At 43.4% G+C, this 21,021-nt stretch overlaps 1 long non-coding RNA gene across 1 annotated transcript; it reads left to right on the top strand.

The window, feature by feature from the left end:
• Positions 1-16,707: 16,707 nt before the first annotated feature.
• Positions 16,708-17,230, top strand: LOC127909857 (uncharacterized). Its single transcript, XR_008072616.1, has 4 exons — positions 16,708-16,745; positions 16,870-16,917; positions 17,031-17,111; positions 17,209-17,230. It is a non-coding gene; the product is annotated as an uncharacterized LOC127909857 (long non-coding RNA).
• The last annotated feature ends 3,791 nt before the right edge of the window (positions 17,231-21,021 follow it).

The raw sequence follows: 21,021 nt of genomic DNA on the forward strand, positions 1-21,021 counted from the left end.
GGGGGCCTGTTCGTCCCGCCATTTCCTGTAGTCCACAATCAGCTCCTTTGCCTTACTCACATTGAGAGAGAGGTTGTTGTCCTGGTACCACACTGCCAGGTCGCTGACCTCTGTCCTCCTCCCTATTATCTGTAAGGTCCCCCAATCGAGCAGTGAACTTCAAACACAGATTAAACCACAAAGACCAGGGAGGTTTTCCAATGCCTCACAAAGAAGGGCACCTATTGGTAGATGGGTAAAAAAAGCAGACATGAAATATCCCTTTGAGCATTGTGAAGTTATTAGTTACACTTTGGCTGGTGTACCAATTCACCCAGTGACTACTAATTAATCGTCAATAATGATGAGTGAGAACGTTGCAGACACACAATTATCATAAGCGCAAGACATGCTAACCTCCCACCATTACAATAACAGGGGAGGTTAGCATTCCTGGGGTGTATGATATTTATACCTCTTTAACTTTCTCACTCCTCATTATTCACGATTCATTCAGGATTATCCCTAATCATGGTCGCATCCACATTGATGTAGATGTGTTTAGAAACATATTATATTCTGGGTGGGCAGCGTAGCCTAGTGGTAGACTAGTGGTTAGAGCGTTGGACTAGTAACCGGAAGGTGAATTTTAATCAAGAGAACACTGAACACTGCAACACTATACAAAAGAGTAACAAAAACAATAAACCAATGAGGACCGTGAAGCTACAAATGAGACCTGTGCTGAACACAAGCCACTAACATAGACAATCACCCACAAACAAACAGTGCAACCCAGGCTACCGAAGTATGATTCTCAATCAGAGACAAATAATGACACCTGCCTCTGATTGAGAACCATACTTGGCCGAAACATAGAAATCCCAAATCATAGAAAATGAAACATAGACTGCCCACCCAACTCACGCCCTGACCATACTAAATAAACACAAAACAAAGGAAATAAAGGTCAGAACGTGACACTCACGTAGTCTCCTTGTGTACGATAAGAACATGTTCAAATCAATTTAAACTTCATGTGCAGACAAAAGGGGAATGAGCAATGCACAAGAGGAATACAATTTTTTTCTCCTCTTCGTTATCAAATTATGCTTTTTTTCTGTGCTGAAGCCCCTTGGCAGAACATTTACATGCAGCCTAAGAGCCATGGAGGGAATTAAGCATTTATCTCCTTCACGGGGGATTAGTTTAATTAAGATTTTGAAGTGAGGGTGAAATAGGGAAAACAGTAATGTGGAGTTCTGTAGAGTTATGGAGGAGCTCTGCAAACCAACATTCAATGGAGGTCCTGAAGAAAGCATCCTTTCTTGATAATGTAGTCTGTGACATGGTCACATTAGCCATCTGTCACGGGATTCTTCTGTTGAAGGAGAGGCGGACCAAAACGCAGTGTGGTAATTTAAATACATCTTTAATAAGGATGAAAATAGAACAATATACAAAAACAAGAAAAGTGAAAAACCGAAAACAGCCGCAATAGCTGAACCTATTGGGGAGGGTCTGGGTGGGCATCTGTCCGCGGTGGCGGCTCTGGTGCTGGACGTGGCCCCCACTTCACCATAGTCTTAGTCCGCCCCATTGTCCGCTTCCGTGGCCTCCTAACCACGACGACCCTTCTAAATGAACCCACTGGACTGAGGGGCAGCTCGGGACAGAGAGGCAGCTCGGGACAGAGGGGCAACTCGGGACAGACTGACGACTCTGGCAGATCCTAGCTGAATGGCGGCTCTGGCAGATCCTGGCTGAATGGCGGCCCTGACAGATCATGGCAGAATGGCGGCCCTGGCAGATCATGGCTGACTGGCGGAACTGGCGGATCCTGGCTGACTGGCGGCACTGGCGGCTCCTGGCAGACTGGCGGCACTGGCGGCTCCTTGCAGACTGGCGGCACTGGCGGCTCCTTGCAGACTGGCGGCACTGGCGGCTCCTTGCAGACTGGCGCCACTGGCGGCTCCTTGCAGACTGGCGCCACTGGCGGCTCCTTGCAGACTGGCGGCACTGGCGGCTCAGGACAGACGGGAGACTCTGATGGCGCTGGGCAGACGGCAGCTCCGGCAACGCTGGAGAGGAAGGCTCTGGCAGCGCTGGACTGAGGAGCTCTGGCGCCTCTGGACTGAGGAGCTCTGGCGCCTCTGGACTGAGGGGCTCTGGCGCCTCTGGACTGAGGGTCTCTGGCGCCTCTGGACTGAGGGGCTCTGGCGCCTCTGGAATGAGGGGCTCTGGCGCCTCTGGACTGAGGGCTCTGGCGCCTCTGGACTGAGGGGCTCTGGCGCCTCTGGACTGTGGGGCTCTGGTGCCTCTGGACTGAAGGGCTCTGGCGCCTCTGGACTGAGGGGCTGTGGCGCCTCTGGACTGAGGGGCGGGAGCTCTGGCAGCGCCGGACAGGCGGGAGACTCCAGCTGCGCTGGAGAGGAGGAAGGCACTATAGGCCTGATGTGTGGTGCCGGCACTGGTGGTACTGGGCTGAGGACACGCACCTCAGGGCGAGTGCGAGGAGGAGAAACAGGGAGTACTGGGCTCTGGACACGCACAGGAAGCCTGGTGCAGGGGGCTGGCACCGGAGGGCTGGTGCGTGTAGGTGGCACTGTATGTCTATGGTGGCCTGCATTGGTTCCCAATCAGAGGGACCATATTTAGGTAACCATTTTGTCTAGGGTATTTGTGGGTTCTTATTCTATGTTTAGTTGCCTGTCTGCACTATCCGTATTAGCTTCACAGTTCGTTTTGTTAGTTTGTTCAGTGTTCTTTCTTCATTGAAAGAACAATGTATGCCTTGGTCTCCTCATTACAATGAACATGACACCCCGAGCTTCACGGTTGGGATGGTGTTCTTCGGCTTGCAAGCCTCCCCTTTTTTCCTCCAAACATAACGATGATCATTATGGCCAAACAGTGCTATTTTTGCTTCATCAGACCAGAGGTCATTTCTCCAAAAAGTACAATCTTTGTCCCCACGTGCAGTTGCAAACCGTAGTCTGGCTTTTATGGCGGTTTTGGAGCAGTGGCTTCTCCCTTGCCGAGCGGCCTTTCAGGTTATTGTCGATATAGGACTCGTTTTTACTGTGGTTATAGATACTTTTGTACCGGTTTCCTCCAGCATCTTCACACGGTTGTTTGCTGTTGTTCTGGGATTGATTTTCACTTTTCGCACCAAAGTACATTCATCTCTAGGAGACAGAGTGGTATGACGGCTGCGTGGTCCCATGGTGTTCATACTTGCATACTATTGTGTGTACAGATGAACATGGTACCTTTGGAAATTGCTCCCAAGGATGAACCAGACTTGTGGAGGTCTACAATAGTTTTTCTGAGGACTTGGCTGATTTTTTCAAAATAATGTCAAGCAAAGAGGCACTGCATTTGAAGATAGGCCTTAAAATACATCCACAGGTACACCTCCAATTGACTCAAATTATGTCAATTAGCCTATCAGAAGCTTCTAAAGCCATGGCATCATATTCTGGAATTTTCCAAGCTGTTTAAAGGCACAGTCAACTTTGTGTATGTCAACTTCTGACCCACTGGAATTGTGATACAGTGAAATAATCTGTATGTAAACTATTGTTGGAAAAATTACTTGTGTCATGCACAAAGTAGATGTCCTAACCGACTTGCCAAAACTATAGTTTGATAGCAAGAAATTTGTGGAGTGGAGTTTTAAAGACTCCAACCTAAGTGTATGTAAACTTCCGACATCAACTACATACGTATACATACACACAAACGCATATATATATATTTCATATATATTTTCCTTTATTAATTTCTAACCCTACCACCCCTCCCCTAATTGGAGTAAACCTGGGAACAATAACACTTAGGCCTCTACTTCCAGGTTATACATACTATATACTACTTTACAATAGTTATATTTTGTTTGATTTTAGTCCTGTCCTTCCTCTACCCTCAACCTCTCTCATCTATTTCTGATGTCCATCCAGTTTGATTTCTATTTGCCATATATTTTTAACTGTGCTGTTTCACAGATGAACCAATTTAGGAGATAAGGTCAGAACCAGAAAAAGCTTTGTTATTGACTACAAAGATTCTATTTGCTATTTTATGAGTGTGTTAAGATCGCACGATGTGGTTGTGGGGATATCAGTGCAAGAGTATGTGTAAACAACATTTTAAAAACAAGTTTGTAGTATTTCAGCAGTAGTACTTAGTGGGTGTTGTGCAATGGTAGTAGAATGAGGCAATAATTGGCCATGAACCATAACACTTTCCACAGGAGAAACAGAATCACAAAGCAAGTAAACTCTAATGGTGTTCCCTACCCCTTTACAAGCTATATGTCTCCTATAACTGTCTAAGATGTACACCATTTAAAAGTGAATATCTAAAATTAAGGACTTACGGGCCAAAATATAGTCTATATCTATCAGTCTTGATGACTTATTATGAGTCATCTGTTTTGTTCAACTTCAGACCACAACGTTTTATACACAGAAGGAAACAGCTGTCAGAAAGACAGCTCTCTCAGGCAGGAAAGGAGGCGAGCATGTATCACCTGCTTGCATTGTGAGACTAGATATGCAGACATTATTCTTGACATTGATGAACTTGTAAATCCAGTTACAGTATATGCCATTACTGTAACAGGTTATCCTATTAGTAGAGGCATAGCTGTGAAAAATAAATCAATGCTGTCCTCTAATGGGCTCGAGGGCTTATTGCACCTGCAGGAGGGTTACTTACTGGCTCTTGGAGTTGTCCAGAAATTCATGTTGCTTCTTTCAAATCTGATGAATATACAATCAGTATTATTACATAGACAACTGTATTAATAGTATAGATGGATACAATAAATCCTAAAATAATCTACTTCTTGTGTGGTGGGAGCCCTACTCATCTTGTACCAGGTAGGACAAAATTATCCTTTCAACATCCATTAGATATAATGATAACTTAATTCCTCTTGTTTGAATCAGAGCAGAGGCTTATATCTAAACTCAGATGACCAATGATGATTTGAACCCCAAATTTATTCAAAATCTGTATAAGGGAGAGTGGGGTCATTTGAGCCAAAGGGGTAAGTTGAGCCACCTTTATTTTGAGGAAACCATACACAAAATGAATCATTTGACAAATAATTAGGAAGCGGTCATCCTTTCATGGAGTCTATGAAGAAAGAAACCACATGGAAAAAGAGATAAGCAAATAAGGTCCAACAACAGATTTTCACTAAGTCAAATTAATTTAATGTGTTAGAGGTTTCATTATGCTTGTCTCTAAACCAAAGAAGATCACTTTAAGATTGTTCTATACATCAGTTGGGATCTCTAGAAACTTTAATATGAGTTCCTAAACCTGTCATGAAAGTGCATCATTGTAGCTGTGTCAGCAAATAAAGTCTAAATGTTTTCCTTTTGGGAAGTTGAAACCAATGGCTATGAGACAAGTTGAGCCAATGACTGAGCCAATGGAAAGTTGAGCAAACTGAAGAATTTTCTTCCCAGGCGTAATGCAAGGCATTATTGCTTGGGTATGAGGTAACTACAAGGACTGACCTATGTAAAAAAGTGTTTTAAAAAGGTACAAAGTGGCCTCCCGGTGTAACGGTCTAAGGTTCTGATCACTGCTAGAGGCGTCACTTCAGATCTGGGCTGTGTCGCAGACGGCCTTGACCGGGAGATCCATGAGGTGACTCACAATTGGCCCAGCGTCGTCTTGGTTAGGGGAGAGTTTGGCCAGCTGGGATGTCCTTGTCCCATCGCGCTCTAGCGACTCCTTGTGGTGGTCGGGCGCATGCACGCTGGCTTCAGTCGCCAGCTGTACAGTGTTTCCTCCAACATATTGGTACTGCTGGCTTCCGGTGACACGAGCAGTGTGTCAAGAAGCTCGGCGGGTTCGTGTTTCAGAGGATGCATGGCTCTCGACCTTCACCTCTTCCGAGTCCGTAGGGGAGTACCAGCGATGGGACAAGACTGGATATTGGATATCATGAAATTGGAGAGTAAAAGGGGTCAAAAAAATAAAAAATAAATAGATGTGTTTGTTAGGTGTCAAACCTGTGTTAGAAGATGCAGAAAATTATTAAAATACAAAAAAAAGTGATTGTGACTGGGTTTGTTAGGTTCTACTTCTCAGAGTAAATAACTCAACGGACACTAGAAAAGCTTAACCAAGTTTAATTCTTCCCAAAGGGTCAATACAACTGCATTCAGACAACGACATTTCAAACAAGCACTGATACTTAACCCTTTCTCCTAGGATGAGTCTCCTCCTCCACATCTAAACAGCCAATGCATCTCTGTTGCTTGATAGAACCTTAGTGATATCTCTTCTTCCTCACTTCATCTAACCTGACCTCTACCCATAGTGCTTACTCCTCCCCAACACAAGGGTGTCATGGTGATTGATACCAGACTGTGTCTTCTCCTCCCAGAGAATCCCTCCCATAAGATCCCTGATGGCTAACAGTAACATATCCTGACATAATGTAAACATTATACATTACCCTCTCTCCGTCAGTGACATTGTTAGGTTCTAAGATCTCCACCCGTCTCCCCTACACATTCCAAAGCCATCTGGCTCCTACAGATAACCATTAACTTCTGATTATAACAATGTTCCAAGTTTAACTCAGAATCTAACAGGTTGAATGTTTGGGTTGAGTTGTTTGTGAAATAAACGTCGACGTGGTTTTTAAAAAGTAGTGGTAATACAGTATTTCATTCAGTACAGAAATGTGTAGGCGGATTAACCCCATGTCAGGTGTATGTGCCAAGATACCTACTTTTTGGGTTTACATGAATTCCGAATTCTGAATTACTACTCGCCAATGTCCAGTCTCTTGACAACGAGGTAGACAAATTTCGAGCAAGGGATGCCTTCCCGAGAGACATCAGAGATGGTAACATTCTCTGTTTCACAGAAACATGGCTCACTCGGGGTAGTAATCAGAGTCGGTACAGTCACCCGGTTTCTTCAAACATTGCGCCGACAGAAATAAACATCTCTCTGCTAAGAAGAAGGGGCGGAGGTGTATGCCTTATGATTAACGAGTTGTGGTGTGTTCATAACAACATACAGGAACTCAAGTCCTTTTGTTCAGCTGACCTATAATTCCTTACAATCAAATGCCGATCGCATTATCAACTAAGAGAATTCTCTTCGATAATAATCACAGCATTGTCTATCCCCCCCCATGCAGACACCTCGATGACCCTGAAAGAACTTCATTTGGAATCTATGTACACTGGAAACCACATATCCTGAGGCTGCATTTATTGCAGCTGGGGATTTTAACAAAACTAATCTGAAAACAATGCTCCATAAATTTTATCATCATATCGAATGCGTGACCCGTGCTGGCAGCATTCTGGATCATTGCTACTCTAAATTCCGGGACGTATACAAAGCCCTCCCTCGCCCTGAAACAATTCTCCTCGTCATCTGAGGAAGAGTAGTCATGATCGGACAAATGCGCAGCGTGGTATGTGTCCATGTTAATATTTAATAAATCAACTGAACATTGTATAACAAAACAACAAAGTGAAAGAATGGAACAGTCCTGTCTCGTGAAGACACAAAACAGAAAACAATCACCCACAAAACACAGGTGAGAAAAGGCTACCTAACTTTTGAGGACCATACTAGACTACCCACCCCAACTCACGTCCTGGCCAACCAAAAACAAAGACATAACAAAGGCACTAAGGTCAGAACGTGACAGTACACCCCCAAAGGTGAGGACTCTGGCAGCCAAACCTGATTCTATAGGGGAGGGTCTGGGAGGGCGTTTGTCCTCGGTGGCAGCTCTGGCGCGGGCGTGGACCCCACTCCACCATAGTCTCGGCCCACTTAAGTGGCGCCGCCGACCTCGGACTGTGGACCCTTGCCGAATGGACGGCAGATTCCGGCAGCCCGCAGTGAAGGGAGATTCCGGCAGCCGAAACGGCGTACTGGAGACCAAATACACTGGGCTGGCACAACACGCCCTGGCTGGATGCCCACTATTGCTTGGCACTTGTGTGACAGGTTAAAGGACATATTCATAGCCTGTTATACATTGAAAAGTATTAGTAAGTTCATAGTATGTGAGGATCTTAAAACATCTAAGGTTAAAAGATGCATTCAGTATTAGTTGATAGAGATTGATAACATTCATATAATTGTGTTAAAGTTCAAATCTGTCAAAGTGTACGAATTGTGAGAGTAATGTGTAAACGTTATATTGATTACTTTATTTTGTGGTGCCTAAAAGTGTTAATCTGTGATCTACGAAATGCTCTTAAGCTAATGAGCCGGAGATGGGCTCTGGTCTCCACGCATATTCCTGGGAAATTCGCGGTCTTTTCTCATTGAACTAAATGTTGACTTGAGAATACAACACCGTATCACTCTCGTGATTATTTCTCCCCTGTTTTCAGGTACTTTATTGATGATAAAAATAGTAATTTAAATGTTATAACTAGCGAACATGTCAAGAGTGTTTAAGGTGTGTTTTAGTAACGTCTTGAGGAAGTTAGAGTTAAGTTTGAAGAAGTAATATTAGCCCTGCTTGGTTGAAGTGAAGGATAGCGTCGTACTGAGAGTAGCTGCCATTTTATGTCGATTGTGAATGAACATGCGTGTTGTTAATAAGATATTTTGCTGTGTTATTTGTATAATGAGTTTTCTGTTATGTAATGTGTTACTTTTGTGAAATGATTGAACTAAATGTTGACTTGAGAATACAACACCGTATCACTCTCGTGATTATTTCTCCCCTGTTTTCAGGGCGTAACATGCGGGGCTGGCCTATAGCCCACCGGGCTATGAGCGCATACTGGCGACACCGTGCAATTGACCGCATAACACGGTGCCTGACCAGTACTGCGCTTCTTACAGTAAGCACGAGGAGTGGGCTCAGGTCTCCAACCAGCCTCTGCCACACTCCCCGTGTGCCACCCCGTGTGCCATTTTTGGGGCTGCCTCCCGTGCTTGTCGCGCTGCCGTGCTAACTCCTCATATCGCCGCCACTCAGCTTTCGCTGCCTCCAGCTCTGCCTTGGGGTGGCGATATTCCCCAGCCTGTTTCCAGGGTCCTTTTCCGTCCAAAATCTCCTCCCATGTAAATGAGTCCGGAGATCACTGCTGCCAGATACCACGCTGCTTGGTCCTTGGTTGGTGGGTGATTCTGTAACGATTGTCCTCATCATCTGAGGAAGAGTAGTCAAGATCGGACCAATGCGCAGCGTGCTATGTGTCCATGTTAACATTTAAAAATCAACTGAACACTGAATAACAAAACAACAAAGTGAAAGTACGAAACGACAACGAAACAGTCCTGTCTAGTGAAGACACAAAACAGAAAACAATCACCCACAAAACACAGGTGGGAAAAGGCTACCTAAGTATGATTCTCAATCAGAGACAGCAAACGACACCTGCCTCTGATTGAGAACCATACTAGGCCAAACACATAGAAAAAAGAACATAGACTACCCACCCCAACTCACGCCCTGACCAACCTAAAAACAAACACATAACAAAGGAACTAAGGTCAGAACGTGACACGCCCTCCTTTCGGCAAATCTGTCCACGACTCGTGCTCAGGTCTGTTCAACGCTGGTCCGACCAATCTGATTCCATGCTTCAAGATTGCTTCAATCACGTGGACTGGGATATGTTCCACATAGACTCAGTCAGCAGCGTTGATGTATACACTGATTCGGTGAGCGAGTTTAATAGCAAGTGCATCAGTGATGTTGTACCCACGGTGACTATTTAAACCTTCCCCAACCAGAAATCATGGATTGATGGCAGCATTCACGCAAAACTGAATGCGCAAACCACTGCATTTAATCATGGCAAGGCGACCAGAAACATACATGAACAGTGTAGCTATTCCCTCCGTAAGGAAATTAAACAAGCTAAGCTTCAGTATAGAGGCAATGTAGAGTTGCAATTCAACGGCTCAGACACAAGTTGTATGTGGCAGGGTCTACAGTCAATCACGGATTTCAAAAAGAAAACCATCCCCGTCGAGGACACCGATGTATTGCTCACAGACAAATGAAAAAACTTCTTTCCTCACTTTGAGGACAATACAATGCCAAAACCTGTGTGCTCTGCTTCACCGCTGCCAACATGAGTAAAACATTTAAATGTGTTAACCCTCGCAAGGCTGCCAGCCCAGACGGCGTCCCTAGCCGCATCCTCAGAGCATGCTGGCTGGTGTGTTTACGGACATATTCAATCAATCCCTATCCCAGTCTGCTGTTCCCACATGCTTCAAGAGGGCCACCATTTTTCCTCTTCCCAAGAAAGCTAAGGTAACTGAGCTAATCGACTATCCCCCGTAGCACTCACTTCCGTCATCATGAAGTGCTTGAGAAACTAGACAAGGATCATATCACCTCCACCCTACCTGACACCCTCGACCCACCCCAATTTGATTACCGCCCCAATAGGTCCACAGACGATGCAATCACAATCACACCCATCTGGACAAGAGGAATACCTATGTAAGAACGCTGTTCATCAATGACAGCTCAGCATTTAACACCATAGTACCCCCTAAACTCATAATTAAGCTCGAGACCCCGCCCTGTGCAACTGGGTCCTGGACTTTCTGACGGGCCACCCCCAGGTGGTGATGGTAGGAAACAACATCTCCACCCCGCTGATCCTCAACACTGGGGCCCCAAAAGGGTGCGTTCTCAGACCTCTCCTGTACTCCCTGTTCACCCATGACTGCGTGGCCATGCACACCTCCAACTCAATCATCAAGTTTGCAGATGACACTACAGTGGAAGGCTTGATTACCAACGAGATGGCCTACAGGGAGGAGGTGAGGGCCCTCGAAGAGTGGTGTCAGGACAATGACCTCACACTCAACTTCAACAAAACAAAGGAGATGATCGTGGACTTCAGAAAACAGCAGAGGGAGCATCCCCCTAAACACATTGACGGGACAGTCGTGGAGAAGGTGGAAAGTTTTATGTTCCTTGGGGTACACATCACTGACAAACTGAAATGATCCACCCACATAGACAGCGTGGTGAAGAAGGCGCAACAGCGCCTCTTCAACCTCAGGAGGTTGAAAACACTGGGTTTGCAAAAAATGTCAATTTTCCGCACCCATCAGTAACTGTCTGTTTTGCATGGGAAAGGTTACAGACACTGCATCGATTTATTTGCTCCTCTTCTGATTTGAATAGACCCTGATAAAATAAGTAGTGTGTCTAGTTCAGACACATCCCCAAAGCCAACACCTCATTTGGCCGCCTTTTTTCAGTTCTCTGCTGCTAGTGACTGGAACAAATTGCAAAAATTGCTGAAGCTGGAGACTTTTATTTCCCTCACCAACTTTAAACATCAGCTATCTGAGCAGCTAACCGAACGCTGCAGCTGTACATAGCCCGTCTGTAAATAGCCCACCCAATCTACCTACCTAGCCACATCCCCATACTATTTTTATTTACTTTTCTGCTCTTTTGCACACCAGTATCTCTACTTGCACAGAGTCTTACTTCCTGTGTGAAACAGCCATAAGAAGGAGACATTATTCAAATGAAATAGAAGAAGTTGGCTACCAGTGCTCTGTATGCTGTAACTGTCTTCCCATGGCTCAAAATGGCTTGGCCTCAAACATTCAGATGACACACTCCTTCAAACAGTGAAGGTCAAATTTCCTGGTGGGTCAATGGAAGCTAAAGCTGACAGAGCTAATAGTCAGCTGTCTGAGAAGCTCAAACACGAAGGCTGACAATTTCAATTTGCAACATGACCTTGTGTTGGCATCCTTCTGGAGAAACTTGTTTTAAAGTGTTTGAAGTAGGAATCAAATCTTACACAAAATATATTTGACAATTAAACGTGAAGTAATGCCAAAAACAACAAGCAGTCAATTATTCTTGGACTGTGCTAGACATGGACATGGGCGATGGTTGGCTGCCTTGATTGGCTGATGCTTAATGATTTTCAACAAGTGACTGGATGAGGCATAGGTTTAGTCAATAGCACATGGGTAGTCCATACTTCAGGTCTCAAGAAGGAAACTTATTATGCTATACAAACTGTATCTATTACCTTGGCAGACATATCAGTGTGGATGACGGATCACCACCTCAAGCTGAACCTCAGCAAGACGGAGCTCCTCTTCCTCCCGGGGAAGGACTGCCCGTTCCATGATCTCGCCATCACGGTTGACAACTCCATTGTGTCCTCCTCCCAGAGCGCTAAGAACCTTGGCGTGATCCTGGACAACACCCTTGCGTTCTCAACTAACATCAAGGCGGTGTCCCGTTCCTGTAGGTTCATGCTCTACAACATAAAAATAACCCTGCCTCACACAGGAAGCGGTGCAGGTCCTAATCCAGGCACTTGTCATCTCCCGTCTTGATTACTGCAACTCGCTGTTGGCTGGGCTCCCTGCCTGTGCCATTAAACCCCTACAACTCATCCAGAACGCCGCAGCTCCGTCTGGTGTTCAACCTTCCCAAGTTCTCTCACGTCACCCCGCTCCTCCGCTCTCTCCACTGGCTTCCAGTTGAAGTCTCGCATCCGCTACAAGACCATGGTGCTTGCCTACGGAGCTGTGAGGGGAACGGCACCTCAGTACCTCCAGGCTCTGATCAGGCCCTACACCCAAACAATGGCACTGCGTTCATCCACCTCTGGCCTGCTCGCCTCCCTACCACTGAGGAAGTACAGTTCCCGCTCAGCCCAGTCAAAACTGTTCGCTGCTCTGGCCCCCAATGGTGGAACAAACTCCCTCACGACGCCAGGACAGCGGAGTCAATCACCACCTTCCGGAGACACCTGAAACCCCACCTCTTCAAGGAATACCTAGGATAGGGTAAGTAAGGGTAAGTAATCCTTCTCACCCCCCTTCTCCCCCAAAAAAAAAAGATTTAGATGCAAGTGGCTGTTCCACTGGATGTCATAAGGTGTATGCACCAATTTGTAAGTCGCTCTGGATAAGAGCGTCTGCTAAATGACTTAAATGTAAATGATGTAAATGTGAGATCATGCCTATGGACACCCAGTTGCATTGTCAATGTTTGGATAAGCCCCAAATGTGTAAACTTGGCTTTTACACAATGACTCAGCCTCTAAATGTAGTTTTTTGCACTTAATTTGTTCATGGACAGTTCCACAAGTCCATATTTTCGGCTCATCCCCTTTCAACTGTCTCTTCTTCATATTCAGATCTACAAAGGCTGATTAACTGTGATATCTGCCACATTCCCCCACCCCTCTACACAGGATGTTTTGATACAGATTTAGGATCTTAATTTGAATGATGTTTTAGTCCCACGCGTGGAAGTTGAATGCTTTGACAAATCGAATGTGAAAGTGAGAGTGGTTCAGTGAGTGGGCTCGACCTTGAACAGGAAGATGATGAATGCAGGAAAGAACGTTCCTTTTCAGAACCACGGAGAGCGCATTATGTATTGTGGCGCAGCCCTTTTTTCTACTCTGTGTTAGAGACATATGTATTTGCTAAACTGCTCTAATCCCACTGCTCTCTAAACCATGGTTCACAATTTTATAAACTCCCAAATCATCCCCAAAATGCAATTCAATTGATGTAACTGTTGAGTGTTTTTTAATCAGTTTGGTAAACATGTTCCTCCCATTGTGACATTGCCAACCATTCCGAATGGAATAATTTGACGTATTAATGGTTCCCTATAAAACCCTTTAATTCTAAGAAAGTGTCATATGGTCTTGAACTCGGTCAAAACACAGCAGCATGAAGGGCGATAATGAGTAAGCCTACGTTCAGTAATTTTTTGAAAGCGACCACGCTGAGATTGCTCCGCGAGCGGCCGCTTCTGTGTGCAGCTGGCCTGGTGATCGGGACGGGTTCGGCAGTCTACTTTTATAACAAATATTACGGCGTCGGTGAGGATGAACCGGCCACCTTGGAGATCGTGGACCGTGTTGTCACGTTTGAAGAGGGTACATTTACATATTTTACAATGTCTAAATAGCAATACTGACTGTATAAACGTGTAGAAAAAAAAATTAGGAGGGAAGCGCTGCAAAGGTACACAATAGTAGCTTTTGGTAGACAGAAGGTGCTCTTTGGTAAAAGGGGTAAATTGGCCGTCTAAAAGAAAGGAGGACCAATGTTCAATGGAAAGTTTTTAAACATTGTTTCCCTTGAACATGACATACAAATGAAGGCATTTTAATGAATGATATGAAGAGTTCCGTGGTCCTCCTTACTTTTTGACATGCTGTATATAGTCCGGACTGAAACTATATTCAGGCGTTGTCTAAAATGGCACCCTATACCCTATTCCCTATTTTTTTTTTTACCAGGGCCCATAGTTATATGGTCAAAAGGCTCTGGTTAATAGTAGTGCTATAAATAGGGAATAGGGTGCCATTTAGGAGTGATTTGATGACATGATGATGGCTAGTAATTCCTCTATTAACAACAACAAACGAACATGCTCCTCTGAAACCAAACCTTTTCTTTAGGTTTAATTGAAGATATTGGTACATTATGCAGACACATAAATACAATGTGATATCATACAATATAAACACAATTCAATTATAAGATCAGCCTAACTACATGGACAGATGTTTGGTGTCTTGTAGTATTTCTTCAACTTAGAGAAAAGAATCCTTTATTGTTTATAAATGAAGATCATGATCCCACCCTGGACCAGGAGGACGCAGTCCTTGTTCAGGTAAGAATACTGTAGGCCTATCAATAGTCTGGGTACCGGTCGGTTTCTGCTCTCTTGCCAATTCCATCGTGGCAAAATGATATTTGCATGACAATCCCATAGGAGTTGTCAGAGAGCTGAAACTACCTGGCACCCAGGCTATAACAATACTGCTTCATTATCAGGACTGGTTCAATAACAATCTGACATTCAAACTGTAATTTTACTGACTTGAAAATGGATCCTGATTTATTCCTTAGTTTGTGGATGAGGAGGTTGGGCAGCGTCCCTGTCTGGCTTTAGTCCCTTGGTCTGGACCTCTGTGGGTTCCCAGCTCTGTAAGTCCAACAGTACTGATACTCTCTTGTCTTCACTCTGGTCTATAGACTGGTTTATGTAACTTAAACACACACATGACGTTTTCTGAAGAACAATATGGGAATACATTTCTGTAAACATATTCCATGTTTTTACAACTGCAGCTGACTTATTACCTTACCCTTGCTGGGAGGATGATAGTGAGAGAGCTGGCAGTGTTAAACACACAGGTAACCATGCAGATTATTGGACAGAGATCATCTTATCTAATAGGCATGATTACCTTCAGTATCCACTATGGTCGTGAAATACTTTGTTGTCCTTTCCCTCATTTTCTCACAGATTTTCATGATGGAGCAGCCTATTTTCTCCTGTTTCACTCCTGTAGGGAGGTTGGTGTGGGAGGAACTGTCTTCTCAAACTGAACAGGTAGCCATTCATATGCAGGTACCTCAGATGTTTCCTCAACCTTAGAACACAGACCTGTGTAGTTCAACTGCCAAATCTTTTAGCATCTAGTGGCCACCACTTGCGATCCTCCCTAAACATCTGTCACTCCTTTAGGCTACCAGTCTATCATTCAAGTGGACTCTTAAATTGATCCTGTCTTGTTCCTTAGTATGTGGATGAGGAGGTTCAGCAGCAGCCCGGTCTGACTGTAATCTCTTGGTCTGGACCTCAGTGGGTTTCAAGCGCCGTGAGTAAACATAACGTTCTCTGAAGAAGAAAAAAACATATGGAAATGCATTTCTGTAAACATATTCCCTTTTGTTATAGCCTGTCAAACTGCAGCCAACGTATTACCTTACCCATACTGGGAACGCGCTGGTGAGAGAGCTGTCAGTATTAAATACACAGGTAACCATGCAGAAAATTAACCAATGCTCATGTGATCTAATAGGGATAATTACCTTCAGTATCCACTATGGTAGATTAATACTTTGACGTCTTTAAAGCTGTTTCTTATTTTCTCACAGATTTTCATGATGGAGCAGCCGATTTTCATCTGTTTCACTCCTGTAGGGAGGATGGTGTGGGAGGAACTGACTTCTCAAACTGAACAGGTAGCCATTCATGTGTAGATACTTCAGATGTTTCCTTAACATTTGAACACAGACCTGTGTAGTTCAACTGCCAACCCTTTCAGAATCTATAATGCAGTGGTCTCCTTTTGAGATCCTCCATATACCAGTCGGTCACTCCTATACGCTACCAGTCAATCATTCAAACTGACTCATAAATTGATCCTGTCTTGTTCCTTAGTATATGGATGAGGAGGTTGGGCAGCAGCCCTGTCTGGATTTAATCCCTTGGTCTGTTTATTAATAATCACAGAGAAAGCTCTACAATTAGGGGATGTCTTTGTTTTGCAGCCAAATAGTGAAGACTCTGGTTTTCCCTTTGAGAAGATGCAGCTGGTTGGGAACTGGGGTTCGTTTCATTTCCATACCTGGATAATCCGTTATGGACGAGTGCAGGTACTTCAGACATATTCTTAACATTTATGAACACACCTGTGTGTTTTAACTCCCATTTGTCTCTTGGGTTTCTTTTGTATGTCTGGTCCTAATTGAAACCTAGAGGAAAGTTGTTGTACGAACATCATGTGGGCTCTATATCACTGCCAGTGGTGATCACCTGCCAAATGATATAGAAATCTAAAATATACAGAGAGGTGTGCAGACTGAAGCTGTTTTTCCTTATAGCAAAATGAAGAGGACATGCATCACCTGTGCATTGTGAGGGAGTGGAGAAACAGCTGTGGTGGAGCAGAGTCATTCAGGAAAAAATCCTGGACCCATGGGTGAGAGATTCTCAACTGATCTTTCATCTCAAATGCACCTGTTTTGTGTCAAATGATGTACAAAATATAGGGCTACTTATATTTCCTGAATGAAATGTAATTTTGCCATGTGCCTCTTTGAAAGGGTAATGTCCAGGTGGTCCTCACCAACAAGGAGGTGACTGGTATTAAGGTACAGTCAAACACTCATAAAAGAAAATGGAAAGTGGCAAATGTCCATTTACCTATTTAAATAAATGTTGACAAAATGAAATGATACATTTAAATTTCTATCCTAATTTTTAGTTCCTTGGTAGAAGGATCCATGGACTCAGGTCTTGCCTCGTCAAGAGGAGGTCAGAGTTCACCTATTATGAGGACGCCCAGGTATGCCTCGTTGTTTCTCTGTGGTAGGATTTATTTCAGTGTTTGGTTGAGGGTTTTCAACATTGTGGTTGGGCTGACGGTGTTGTTTGTTAAATAGCAGGTGGATATCTCCACCACAGTGGAGGGTTCCAGGAGAGGGGGATGACATGATGACGTATCAGTTCTCTACCTCTGACATTATCACCACCCCTCATGAGCCGTCCTCTGGCTCCTCTCAGCAGTTCCCCCAGGATTCTCCACCTCCCCTCCGCCTCCCCCGTTCCCTTCCCCTCCACCTTACCACTTTACCCAGGACCAGACCCCTGACAGCACTCCTCAGGTAAAACTCTTTCTACAGTCAATAACCCTTTTTATTTGTTTTCCTGACATTTGTACTTGTGTGTATAGGTATGTGTCTCAGTGTCATTGTGTTCCAAGCACAGTGTTTTGGTTTCAACAGGTTTGTCAAGTTTTTAGGTCAGGATGGAAGTATTGTTATGGTGTCACTGAATGTTTTGTCCTCTTCAGTTGCAGGTGAAATGCAGTTTAGTATTTATTTTTATTTACTTGTCTAGGTAAGTTAGTTAAGAACATATTCTTAACTGACTTACCTTGGGAGCCCAGAGTTGATGTTAATGTGATGTCTGTTTTAGGAGTTTGTGGAGGAGCAACATAATGTTGCAGATGTGCCCCAGCTGTGGTGAGTTTGCTTTCATGTGTTCATCTATAGTAAAAACATTTGCTTTGAAATAATTTACATTTACATTTAAGTCATTTAGCAGACGCTCTTATCCAGAGCGACTTACAAATTGATCTGCCCCTATATTGTAGTTATACAGATGTAGGACCTTAATAACCTTTTACTGCAGTGGGCTAAATCAGGGTCACTGTCAGGATCGTCATAAGAACACTCGTACCAAAGCGCAGCGTGAAATCGGTTCGACATCTTTTATTTGAAGGAACCGCACAAAAACAATAAAGAATAAACTAAACGTTATGATCTGGAGTGCTCAAAGGCAACAACACAAAAACAAGATCCCACAAAACACAGAGGGGAAATGGCTGCCTAAATATGATTCCAAATCAGAGACAATGATAAACAGCTGCCTCTGATAGGGAACCATACCAGGCCAACATAGAAAAAAACACACCCCAACCTAGTCACACCCCAACCTAACCAAAAAAGAGAATAAAAAGGCTCTCTATGGTCAGGGTGTGACTGTCACACACAGTGTTTCTTAGTAGTCTTAAACAAATATACCTTGAAACAAAAGTATACATCTCACACACATGGATATAGTCTTAAAAAAGAAGACACCATTAGCATTTCAGATATAGAGTTGAAACACTTTATATACACTACCGTTCAAAAGTTTTCAAACACCTACTCAGTCAAGGGTTTTCTTTATTTTTACTCTTTTCTACGTTGTAGAATAATAGTGAAGACATCAAAACTATGAAAGAACACATGGAATCAAAATATATTTTATGTTTGAGATTCTTCAAATAGTCACCCTTTGCCTTGACAACAGCTTTGCACACTTTTGGCACACTCTTGGCATAGGAAATATTTGTTATTATGTGGATTAAAATGTACATTTTTGTAGGGGTTGATAGATTTTTCGTTAGGGCAAATCAAGTCTGTAATTACAAACTTTAAAAGACTTTTTAAAACTAAAATACACTACAAGTGTCTCAGCAACAAACGAGTGATCAAATTAAGATCCTACATTAGTATGGTTTTTCTAAATCCTGCAGTTGTAACATAGACTAACATAAAAGGATATCTTCATCTCATGGCATTAATGTATGCTTTAGCTTCTTATGTTGCACATTTGCTACTAAACATTTCTATTTACAGGAGTTACTTTGGAAACCAAGGGACAAGCAACTTCTCTCTGAGGCTGGCCGGTATCCGATGTGCTATGGAGGTGAGAAAGTGTGAATTTACCACCTTTTGAATTTCATTTTATGTACATTTCTGTACCATTTCTAAATGTACTGTCTTGTTCTCACAGGCTCTGACATCCTCAGACAGTACCTCCCTTAATTACCTCACTCACGCTGGGAGGATGGTGTTGAGTGGACTGTCCGAGCTCAACCAGCAGGTAACCATTCAAATAATTGTACAACATTCATCAGACCAGATATATAGTTCCCACTGGGCACAGATGTCATTTCAGCGTGTCGTTTTTAGTTACAATTGGTTGAGTTGTCAACTAATGTGAATTCAATCAAATAAAATCTACCAGGTCATTGGACTTAGGTTAAAAGTTTGGTGAAAGAAATACGTTGATGACTTTTTTCAATTCCAATCAGTTTTCCATTTTGATTCAACATCATCACATTACATTGTTGTTGTTGAAATGACAAGGAAACAAAGTTGATTCAACCAGTCTTTGCCCAGTTACTTACATTTAGGCAATAGTGATTCATAAGGTTTAGTTGAAAAGTTCCAATGTCTTACAAGCCAAACAATCAGAGGCCCTCTGAATTACAGACCTGAAGCTTTGAGTTTATGATCCAAGTTCTAAGGAATTGTATGATTGTTTTGTTTTGAGGATGTGAGGCAGTTTCAGCAGGCCTACGACATCCTGGTGAACTTCATTAATGAGCCAGCAAACAGGGAGCAACTAGAGCTGGAGATGGCTCTTGTAGGAGTAGGTTTACATGCAAGCTTGAGCGTTAGCTGCAGGCACCGTCTGTTCATCCAACATCTCCTCAATGAGACTTTCTAAAGTGCTTGTCAATTAAAAATATGTAATTATGTTATTTGTTTGACTTCAGATAAACCACATCAATTTCACAGATGTATTTTATGAATTCGTTCTACTGAGCCTTCTTGAAGGAAAAACATCTCTTCCAACATCTGTAAGTGACCCTAATAATGTAAACATCCTGTTGTTTATCTACCCCATCCACACTGTAGCCATACCAGGTCTGTAGACACTCACTCATGTCCCCTGTTCCTACTCCAGAGGCCTGGTACCTTCTATTATCTGCTCATGGAAGTGATGATGAGGATTCGCCCTCCTGGAGGAGCCTGGACAGAGTCTGCTGGGAACTTCTACCTCCTCATTAAGGTGCATATTTATTTATTTATTCTCTCTCTCTCTCAAACTGTGTGTGATGGTTTGTCATCCTTATCTTTGTAGCTGGTCATTAACTATTTGTTGATGATGTGTCTGTTGTCGTCAGGATCAGATGAAGGCGTGGTTGGACTCCATCTTCAACCTCGATGAGTCCATCTATGAAAGCCCACAGAGGCTCTCGTGGCAGGTGATGGAGATTCTAGAAATGCAGGTTGACTTCCTCCTGTCCAGCCTGGATTAAGGGTCCCAAACTGAGCTGAGGATCCCAAACACAAAATAAAGTATTTTGCATTTAAACAATATCTGTCAATCTCAAACTAATTTTACATCATGTCAAATCAAATCAAAGCACATTTTATTGGTCACAAACACATGCTTAGCAGATGTTAATGCGAGTGTAGCGAAATGCTTGTGCTTCTAGTTCTGACCGTGCAGTAATATTTAAAAAGTAATCTAACAATTTCAAAACAACTACCTTATACACACACAAGTGTAAAGGAATGAATAAGAATATATACATGTAATTATATGGATGAGCGATGGCCGTGCGGCTTTGGCAAGATGCAGTAGATGGTATAGTACAGTATATACATATGAGATGAGTAATGTAGGGTATGTAAACATTATATAAAGTGGCATTGTTTAAAGTGACCAGTGATACATTTATTACATCCAATTTTTTATTATTTAAGTGGCTCGAGATTTGAGTCAGTATGTTGGCAGCAGCCACTCAATGTTAGTGATGGCTGCTTAACCTCACTAGGGAATGTGGGACGCTAGCGTTCGATCATTTATGTCCAAATACCTCCTTTTTGTTCTCGTATTTAGCCCAGTAATCC

The sequence above is a fragment of the Oncorhynchus keta genome, chromosome 20, assembly GCF_023373465.1.
Source record: "Oncorhynchus keta strain PuntledgeMale-10-30-2019 chromosome 20, Oket_V2, whole genome shotgun sequence".
In the NCBI taxonomy this organism is placed as follows: Eukaryota; Metazoa; Chordata; class Actinopteri; order Salmoniformes; family Salmonidae; genus Oncorhynchus; species Oncorhynchus keta.